The sequence below is a fragment of the Mesoplodon bidens genome (genome assembly GCF_964165515.1).
Source record: "Mesoplodon bidens genome assembly, chromosome: 14".
NCBI lineage: Eukaryota > Metazoa > Chordata > Mammalia > Artiodactyla > Ziphiidae > Mesoplodon > Mesoplodon bidens.
In genome coordinates this window covers 10,864,074-10,875,502 of record NC_138170.1, presented here as the reverse complement: position 1 = coordinate 10,875,502, position 11,429 = coordinate 10,864,074, and positions in this window count along the sequence as shown.

Here is an 11,429-nt window from a genome sequence, read left to right as displayed (position 1 = left end):
AGCTTACCTAGTCTTCTCACCATACAAATCCCCACAGTTCATGATCTCTGCATATAAGGCATCCCGTGGGCTCTTTTCCCTACTCTCCTTGTGGCTGGAGCAGCAGGAAACTGCAAATAAAATTCGTAAATCTTTGCAATTGGTAAAATCCTATCCTTTAGAGTTATAGATCTCTGTGTTGGGAAAGGAGCTTAAAGCCTATCTAATTCAGCTTCCAAAATAACACTTCAACACCCTTTACTACAACCTTGCCAAGAGCTCGACCCTCATCCCCACATTTAAATACCTCCTGTGACATGGAACTCACATTCTCTGGGCAACCCAGTTCACAGTTAACTAATTCCACTCGAAAATGTTTTTCTCAAAGGAAGTCCCAGCAAGCTTCCAAGAACCGCTCAAAAGCAAGTCTACTCAATGACTGATATTTGACGGCAGTTCTGAATCACTAATGCACCAAGGTGACCTTTGTGCTGCCACAAAATTCACAGTGATATCCGCGAGTGACCATCTCCATGGCGAATGCCCAGCGTGCCAGCTTTCACTTCATCCCTTTCTAGCCCACTCAAGGAAGCCGACGACAATGCAAGTGACACTCTATTTCAGGAATAATCTTGAACCTGCTCTCCTGTTTTTCAGGAAGTGGGTATTGTTAATTGCCACTCTTCACACCCAGCCGTGGCACAGTAAGGCACCCATACAGAGAAGGTTAAGAGAGTGAGTTGGGGTCCTTTCCATGTGACAGGGCTCAGGCGATGCCCCCAGATGTGCCGCCACCCTTCCTGGGTTCATCTGCTTTCCCAGCACATCTGTTGGTGTTCCCCTCGCCCAGAACCACTGCAACTTTCAATTGAATCACTATGAATTGAGCAGTGGTTCCTGTTTCCTCTTCATTGACAAACCCACACATCACAGATGCTCTGAATATTCCATTGTTTGCGAGAAAGTCACCACTTTATGTTTGTTCATACCTCCCTCACCCTGCCAGCCTGCCAGGTGGTGTCGCTGGTTAAGCAGGGGACAGTGTGACCTTCACTCGCATGGCCCAGATGGACTCCTCCGACGGCAAGTGCTCCCCACAAGACCTCACTTCCTCCCAGGGTTTCAAGGGCATATCAGTACAAGAAAAATGAGACTTTCTAAAAAACCACCTAAAAACACGGGTGCCTCAGTCTGCTGGGTCTACAGATTTATCAGAGTTTGGGGGGCACGGTCTTGGATGTTCTCCTCCAAGAGCTCCAGCCGGCGACGTCCACACATTCAGGTACGTGCTCCCCTTCGGGACCAAATGGTGTCCCCTCCCTGAGGACAGGGTCACGGCTGCCCTCCTCCGTGCCTCTTTGGGGGTGGCTGACAGACACCTGCTGAGTCACTGGGCCTGATACAGTCAGGTAAGGGCGATAAAGGGTGACGGTGGATGGGCAGGAGATAAGCCGACCAGGAAGGAGGTGGTCCTTTCTGGAAAGTTCCCACACCTCGGAGATGGTCTGCTGAGCACTCGGACTTGGAGGTGGTACCAAGAACGGGTCTCAGCAGTTTTCTTCTCCCTTGTATGTTCTGTCGGTTTCTTGCCAGAGGTGTCTGGCCCATGGGCATCGGCCAGTCAGAGGCTGAGCTGGCGGGAGCCCAGGCTCCCAGGGCAGGGTCTCCCCCAAGGCCTCAGGACACCATCCACTAGCACAGAGCTTTCCTTCCTAGAAGTGCCGAGTGGTGCCTGCCAGGGCTGCCGTTCTGACTTCAGTCTGTGATCACAGCAACCGCAAGCCAGCCACAAGCCTCTGTCTTTGCGTGCCTGGGGTTTGCTGTAACAGTTGGGGACTCTGAGGCTGTCCTTCAGATGAGGTCAGATTAAAACGTGCAAGAATTCCTGTACTCCAGACTCTTTCCCAAGGGAAGTTGAAGGGAATGACCCAAGGAGGGATTGGGGGACGCTTGAGGCAGGCATTGGACCCCCATGAGCAAGGGGAGTCAGGCAGAGCTGCTGCCTGGGTCCCACCCGCACACCTGCCCCTTTTATGTGGGGACGTTATATAGGGCGGCCCCCCTCCAGCAGCTGTTTGGGCTGAGGAACAAGTTCACTTACAAGCACAGATGCAATGTCTCGGTTCTGACCTCTGTGAAAGGCCCACAGACACCTTAGGTACCTTGGAAGGTCAAAACCGACAGGGCCCAAAGAAACTGCTCAGACCTTTGAAACCCAGTCTGGAGATCAGTCTCAGGAAAGGTTACTCTTGGTGTTATTCGAATTATTTAACAGCATTGTTTGCGGACTTTAGAAATTATTGAAACAATGTAAATCATTGACAGTAAGAGGAAATTTTCATAAATTGTGGTCCATTTACTTGGCAGACAATTATTCAACACTCAACAATTGTCAAAGATTTTGTAAGGGCTTCCCTGGTGGCGCAGTGGTTGAGAGTCCGCCAGGGGATGCGGGTTCGTGCCCCGGTCCGGGAAGATCCCACGTGCCGTGGAGCGGCTGGGCCCGTGAGCCATGGCCGCTGAACCTGCGCGTCTGGAGCCTGTGCTCCGCAACGGGAGAGGCCACAACAGTGAGAGGCCCGCGTACCGCAAAAAAAAAAAAGATTTTGTAAGAGGCTCAGAGAATGTTTATGCAAATAAGAAATGGAAAAACAGGACATAACGTTGCATTTACAGTAAGTAAGGTCTAGACGAGGCTTTAGGAAAGAAGCAGGAGGAAGCACGCCCAAGTGTGCTCTGAAGAGTCTAGAATCTTCTTTTCATCTTCTGTGGTGGGCCCTGCTCCCCCTTCCTCTCCCCTCCTCCCCCCACAGGCCTCCCTCTGTCTTCCCCAGGCCCAGTGGAGTGATGAAACCCCCCTCCCCCAGGACCCTGGGAGAGAATGAGGGAGGGGGATGCAGGGGCGTAGGACTCTTTTTTTCTCTTTTCATTCGCTTTTTCATGCAATCACTTATTCAGTCTTCACTCACTTGCTCCTCGACCTTGGGCGGGCGGCTTCTGGTCCCTCACCTGTTTTCACTCCTACAAATTTAGAGATAACAATCGCCTGCCTGCCGTACCGCAGGCGCTGTACCCACAGCCGCCCAGCCGTAAACCAAGATGCGGAGCAAAGTGGCGGTTCCGGGCTTGGGCCGTGCTGGGTGAGAGGCTGCACTGACCTGTGCCTGGGCCTTGGTGTCTGGGAAACGGGGCTCCCTGGCACCTGGCCCGGGAGGTCGTGCGGGTACAGAGTGTGGTAGAGTCAGCACCCCGCACGAGATACTGGCGTTTGTTCCTGCTCTTGGCTGTGCACTTGGCCAAGCCTGGGACACTTCTTCCTCTCAACCAGGCGAGAGAGAAGCAGGTCTTCCACACCTACCACCACACCTAAAATACACTCCTGCACCCCCCAGCCCCCGGGCCTGCCATCTCCCCCAGGACTCCTGCCTGCACGCGCGCTCACACACACACACGCACACACACACACACACACACACACACCCTGCGCAAAGACCCCTTCATCCTCATACCCTGTGTTCCCCTCCCTCTGCCTGGACCCCCTAGGGCTCCTCCTCACCTCCCTCCAGGACCCCTCCTCCACTCATCCGACAACACTTAGGTTTTCCAGAAAGCCCCCTTTGGTTCTCCATCGCCACACTCAGTGTCCTTCTCAGGCTGTGTCCTTTCTCTGTTTTCCCTTGATCTCTCTGCGCCACTGCACTGTCAGCCCCGGAGACTGACCACGTGCGTTTCTTGAGCGTTGCTGAACCCTCTGCCTAGCACTGTGAAATTGACATAAATGAGCAAATAAACATTACGTTTAAAATGAAAATAAATCGGAGACTTGGTCCTTATCATTAGAGAGCTTTAAAAATGATGGTGGGAAAGATAAATATTATATGATTCCACATAGATGAGGTTCCTAGAGTTGTCACATGCATGGAGACAGAGAACGTAGAATGTTGGGAGGGGGAGTTAGTTTTTGATGGGAATGTGAGAAGGTTCTGGAGATGGATGCCACTGATATTGCAATGTGAATGTACTTAATGCCACTGAACTGTACACTGAGTGATTCCAATGGCAAATTTTATGTTATATACATTTTGCCACAGTTTTTGAAAATGTTAATAGTTGTGGGAAAGACATAAACATACTAAACTGGAAAATTATGAGACGACATAGGAATACACAACACAGACGATATGGAACAGAAAACAACACACACACACACACACACACACACACACACACACAGTACTTGATTCAGCCCCAGAAAGAAAGAAGGCCAGTTCTGAAGGCTGTTTCCGGGCAGAGTGCAGCTCGGCACTAAAGCACTGCTCCCCGGGAGGGGAAGTGAGTTATTTTTAAGTCTTCCATTTGTAAAAGTAATATAATCGTGGTAATATACATCGCAGAAACTTAGAAACAAGAAAAAAGAGTGAGGAAAAAGCATCTTGATGTATTTTCACCTAATGTTTTAAAAACATTTTTAGTTGTAATCATGCTGAGTGTATATTTTTATTAAGTATACTATAAGCATTTTTCTTGTTCTTACATAGTTTTCATAATTACAATTCATAATTTTTTTTAAAGATTTATTTATTTATTTATTTGGTTGAACCAGCTCTCATGCGGCAGGGGGGCTCCTTAGTTGCACGGCATGCGGCATGCATGTGGGATCTAGTTCCCTGACCAGGGATCGAACCCGGGCCCCCTGCATTGGGAGAGTGGAGTCTTATCCACTGCACTGCCAGGGAAGTCCCATCAATTCATGATTTTAATGTTTAAGATTGTATTGAGTGGATTATCATAGTTTACTTAAATGACCCTTTATTTCTGAACATTTCAATTGCTTTCAACCTTCAACATCTCTGTTCATACCCTACTGTGACAAGTCTAAGAGTATATCCACTGGAGGCATTTTCCAGATTGGAATTACTGAGCATACGGGTATACATATTTTTGTAGCTTTTAATACTTGGTTTCAAATTGCTTTCCAGGCCATCAGCAAGTACCAGTTTTACACCACTTTCACCCACAATAAAAAAGGTTATCACTTTTTTATCGCCCTGCTGGGTTATAGGTGGGAAATACTTTTTCAGTGTTGGTATGATTTTGTATTAGACGATTGCCACATTTTTTCAAAGGCTTTATATTTTTAGAGCAATTTTAGGTTCACAGCAAAACTGAAAAGTACAGGGACTTCCCATATACTCCCTGCCCCCAGACATGTATATCCTCGTCCCTTATCCACATCCCCCATCAGAGTGGTACATTTGTTACAACTGATGAACACATCATTATCATCCAAAGTCCATAGTTTACATTAAGGTTCACTCTTGGTGTTGAACATTCTATAGGTTTGGACAAATGTATAATGGCATGTATCCATCATTATAACATCGTGCAGAGGAGTTTCACTGCCCTAAAAATCCTCTGTGCTCCACCTGTCCGTCTCTCCCTCCCCTTTACTCCTGCCAGCCACTAGTCTTTCTGCTGTATCTATGCTTCTGCCTTTTCCAGATGTCACATAGAGGGAATCTTCTCATATTGGCTTCTTTCACTTAGTAAGATGCCATTTAAGTTTCCTCCATGTCTTTCCATGGCTTGATAGCTCATTTCTTTTTAGCACTCAATATATTCCCTTGTCTGGAGGTACCACACTTTATTTATCCATTCACCTAGAGGACATCTTGGTTGCTTCCAATTTGGCAATTATGAATAAAGCTACTATAAACATCTCTGTGCAGTTTTTTGTGTGGACGTGAGTTTTCAACTCCTTTGGGTAAATACAAGGAGTATGACTGCTGGATCATACGATAAGAGTATGTTTAGTTTTGAAAGAAACTGGCAAACTGTTTTCCAAAGTGGCGGCACCATTTTGCATTCCCACCAGCAACGAGTGAGAATTCCTGCTGCTCCACAGCCTTGCCAGCATTTGATGTTGCCAGTGTTTTGGATTTTGGTCATTCTAATAGGTGTGTGGTGGTAACTCGTTGTTTTAATTCGCATTTCCCTAATAACATATGATGTGGAGCATCTTTTCTTATGCTAAATTGCCATTTTCATATATTCTTTGATGAGGTGTCTGTTAAGCTTGTGGCTCTTATTTTAATCAGGTTGTTTGTTTTCTTATTGTTGAGCTTTAAAAGTACTTTGTATAATTTGGATAACAGTCCTTTATCAGATGTATCTTTTGCAAATATTTCTTCCGGTCTGTGGCTTGTCTTATCACTCTCTTGACATTGTCTTAGCAGAGCTGAAGTTTTTAATTTTAATGAAGTCCATCTTGTCAGTTACTTCTTTCATGGATCGTGACTTAGAAAAATGCAGCATTTTAAAACTCTTGTGTTTCCCAAGTGGAACAGCTTTCCTTGTAGTACACAGACCATCCTGCTGTGTTTATAGACCTAAAGCATAGAGCTTATGCTAGAAACACTGCAGGAACTCAAAGCCCTAGGGAGGGTACCTGGTTTACTCCACCCTGTGCCTGGAGGCAAATTAGGGCAGGATTATTTGGAAGCGGTAACCTAAGTACAAGGTTACACTGAGTTGCTTGAGGAGACAGCAAGAGAGGCTTCACTGAGGTCCTTGGGCAGAGACTCCTCATCCAGGCAGAGGGCAGATGGACAATCCAGAACCTGAAAGCAGTGCAGTAGCTGTCCAAAATGAGAGAGAAGCAGAACTGGAAAAGGCAAAAGGATACAGAAGGCAAGATGGGATGGAGCTAAGGCATTAGCAGTGGGAAGAGAAGGGTGCAGGAAGCAAGGGGCATAGAACGAGCACATCCCCCCACAAGGGGACTCTGCCTTTGGAGAAGGTTGGTTACAGTGGGGGCTTTCCATCGCTGCGGCAGGGTCTTGCTAAAAGTGAAACTGGGATTTTCCAAGGGTTCTGAAGGGGTTTGCCCTGGGAAGGAAGATGTTCCACTTGGGGGCCCACACTGGCTTAAAAACAATCCTCCAGCTTTCGTTTACCAAGCCCTACAGCAGTGACCCCAGTTCACCCTGCATCTCAGCGTGGGCTGGGGCATGAAGGATCCCCAGTGTGTCTCAGGTCAAGTGCGCAAGGACTAGACCCCAGCTGCTTCCTCACCACAAGATGAAGAAGAGTAATAAAGCTCCCATCTGCTGAGTGCCTCCCAGGCGCCAGCACTATGCTGAGATCTGTGTGTTCCTTTTCTTCTTTACTTTCCTAACAGCCTTATTTAAAGTAGATATTAGTGACCCCTTTAACAGGCAAGGAGACCAAGGCTCAGAGAGGTTCCCCACCATGATCAAAATCACACAGCATTTAATGAATTGAAGCACTACTATGCAACACTTAGCTCCAATGCCTTACCCACTCTCCACTTATCCCAGAAATAGCCCAGCCGCTCCATAAGATTTTCAGGGGCAGCAAGCAGGTGAGTTTGGAGAAAAACTTGCAAGAAGCCTGTGTAACCTGATAAAAGTCTGAGTTATTGGATTATTTGAGAATAAAGTTGGTCTTTTCAAATCAACTAACTCCAGCTACACAGCGTGGTTCAGGAAAAGAGGTGAGGCTGGAGGAGGGATGGTCGGAGCTCTTGGGGCAGACAGAATGTCTCAGTGTTCAGGACAGAGGCTGGCGTCTGGCAGACTTGGGCTGCTGTGTGACCCTGGGCAAGTGATCCTGGTTATTTTCCCCCCAGTTTTATTGAGAGATAATTGACAAAATACTGTATTAGTTTACAGTGTACGATATAATGATTTGATATATACATATTGTGAAATGTCTACCACACTAAGTCTAGTTAATGTCCCTCATTTCACAGTTACAATTTTTTTTTGCATTATAAGAACTTTTTTTTTTTTTTTTTTTTTGCGGTACGCTGGCCTCTCACTGCTGTGGCCTCTCTCATTGTGAAGCACAGGCTCTGGACGCGCAGGCTCAGCGGCCATGGCTCACGGGCCCAGCCGCTCCGTGGCATGTGGGATCCTCCCAGACCAGGGCACGAACCTGCGTCTCCTGCATCGGCAGGTGGACTCTCAACCACTGCGCCACCAGGGAAGCGCCTATAAGACCTTTTAAGACCTACTTTCTTAACAACTTTCAAATATACAATACAGTGTTGCTAACTACAGTCACCATGCTGTACATTACATGCCCGGAACTCATTTATCTTATAACTGGACATTTATACCTTTTGATCCCCATCACCCATCCCCGCCCCCCATCTTTTCTCTGTTTCTCTGTGTTCAGTTTTTTTAGATTCCACATATAAGCGAGATCATGCAGCATTTATCTTTCTCTGTCTGACTCATTGCACTCAGTTAATGCCCCCAAGGTCCATCCGTGTTGCTGCAAATGGCAGGATTTCCTTGTTCTCTGTGGCTGAACAATATTCCATTGTTTATATACACCACTTTTTCTTTATCCATCCATTCATCTATGGACATTTAACTTGTTTCCATATCTCGACTATTGTCGCTAATGCTGCAATGAACATGAGGATGCCGATATCTCTTCAAGACAGTGATTTCATTTCCTTTGGATCAATACTCAGAAGTGGAATTGCTGGATCATATGGTAGCTCTATTTTTAATTCTATTTTTAATTCTTTACATTTCTACCAACAGTGCACAAGGGTTCCTTTTTCTCCAAACACCCTCCACAACATTTGTTATCTCCTGTCTTTTTGATAATAGCCATTCTAACAGGTGTGAGGTGATATCTCACTGTGGTTTTGATGTGCATTTCCCTGATGAATAGTAATGATGAGCACCTTTTCATGTACCAATTGGCCATTTGTATGTCTTTTTGGAAAAGTGTCTGTTCAGTTCCTCTGCCTACTTTTTAATAGGATTGTTCCATTTTTTGCTATTGAGTTGTATGAGTTGTTTATATATTTTGGATATTAACCCCTTCTCATATACATGATTTCCCTGGCTAGTTTTGAACGGCCTAAATCCCACCCCGACTTAAGGCCAGGAAACGGATGTTTCATTAACCTTGCGAATTCCAGTACTTCAGACTGTGCCTGGGACACAGCAGGTACTTGTTATATGTAATTATTCTATAAAAAACTTCAAAAGAGGACAGAGTTTTTGAATTTTTGCTTTAAATTGCATAATATGTCTTAGATTCCATATATATGTGTTAGCATACGGTATTTGTCTTTCTCTTTCTGACTTACTTCACTCTGTATGACAGACTCTAGGTCCATCCACCTCATTACAAATAACTCAATTTTGTTTCTTTTTATGGCTGAGTAATATTCCATTGTATATATGTGCCACATCTTCTTTAGCCATTCATCTGTTGATGGACACTTAGGTTGCTTCTATGTCCTGGCTATTGTAAATAGAGCTGCAATGAACACATTGGTACATGACTCTTTTTGAATTATGGTTTGCTCAGGGTATAAGTCAGAAAGAGAAAAACAAATACCGTATGCTAACACATATATATGGAATCTAAGAAAAAAAAAATGAAGAACCTAGGGGTAAGACGGGAATAAAGACACAGACCTACTAGAGAATGGACTTGAGGATATGAGGAGGGGGAAGGGTAAGCTGTGACAAAGTGAGAGAGTGGCATGGACATATATACACTACCAAATGTAAAATAGATAGCTAGTGGGAAGCAGCCGCATAGCACAGGGAGATCAGCTCGGTGCTTTGTGACCACCTAGAAGGGTCGGATAGGGAGGGTGGGAGGGAGGGAGATGCAAGAGGGAGGAGATATGGGAACATATGTATATGTATAACTGATTCACTTTGTTATAAAGCAGAAACTAACACACCATTGTAAAGGAATTATACTCCAATAAAGATGTAAAAAAATAAAAAATAAATAAATTGCATAATATGTCAAATAAAAGTACTGAAAGTCATATCATAAATGCCCAGGGACCACTGTCAGATTTAGAAAATTTAACATTTTTCCAGTTTGCTTCAGTTTTTTATTTCCAGAAATAAATGTTCATACTTCACCCTCATTCCTTCCTCCAGTACTGCCCAGAGATTGTCAGAGTATAAAAATACAGGACCCAACCCTATGTTGTCTTAAGAAACCTACTTTAAATGTAAAGACTCAGGTAAGTTGTAAAGGGATGGAGAAAGCTATATCATGCTCACACTAATCAAAAGAAACTGGAATAATCAGACAGAACAGACTTCAGAACAAAGAAAATTATCAGGGTTGAAAAGGGGCATTACATAATGTTAAAGGGATCAATTCTCCAAGACTTAACAATCCTTAAAGTGGATGCACCTAACAACAGAGCATCAAAATATATAAGACAAAAACTGAGGCTACAAGAAGAAATAGACAAATCCACTATTATAGTTGGATATTTCAATGCCCTTCTATAAGTAATTGATAGAGCCAGCAGGCAGAAAATAGTAATGAGTTAATTGACCTGAACAGCACTATCAAATAACTTGATTTAATAGACATTTATAGAATACTCCGTCAAACTACAGCAAAATATACATCCTTCCCAAGCTCACATGGGACATTCACCAAAATAGACCAGATTCTGGGCCATAACTCACATCTTAACAATATTTTAAAAATAGAAACCATACAAAGTATGTTCTCAGAACACAATGAAATTAAACTAGCAATCAGATAACAGAAAGATATCTGGACAATCCCCAAATATTTGGATATTAAACAACATACTTCTAAATAACACATGGGCTAAAGAATAAGTCTCAGTAGAAAGTTAAGAATATTTTGAACCAAATGAAAATGAAAACACAACTTATCAAAATTTGTGGGATGCAACAAAGACAGTGCTTAGAGGCACTGCACATAAATTTATAACATTCAATGCACATATTAAAAAGGAAGGAAGGTTCAAAATGAATAACCTAAGCTTTTACCTTGGGAAATGAGAGAAAGAAGAACAATTTAAGCCTAAAGCAAGTAGAAGAAAAGAAATAAAAATTAGAGCAGAAATCAGTGAAATTGGAAATGGAAACAATAGAGAAAAATCAATGAAACTAAAAGTTGATTCTAAGAAAAGATCAATAAAATTGATAAATCTCTAGCCAGGCCAACCAAGGAAAAAAGAGAGCAAACACAAATTACTAATAGAGAAATGAAGGTAGGGTCATATCTACTGATAGTGTGGACATTAAAGGTATACTGAAGGAATACTGTAAATCGATGGAGCTACTTGTGTATGACAAGCTGGGCCATTCCTCCTCTTTCTTAGTGCTGAAAAAAAAAGCAAAGGACTCCAGCTCCCCACACCTTACCCTACCCTCCCTCTTACCACACCCCCTTTAACTGAGGGACACTGGAACAGGAACCTATCAATCCCGGGAAAATCATGTAATCTCATTAGATGTCATTTTTCCCATATTTCAGCCCAGTTACCCTAAAATCTCACCACTATTAAAAAAAGAGCTAAAGAAGCCCCTCCCCCCAACTGTATAAGTTTTAGGTTCCACAGGACCCCTATCAGCTTTGTGTGCTACATTGAAAGATCTGCTCAG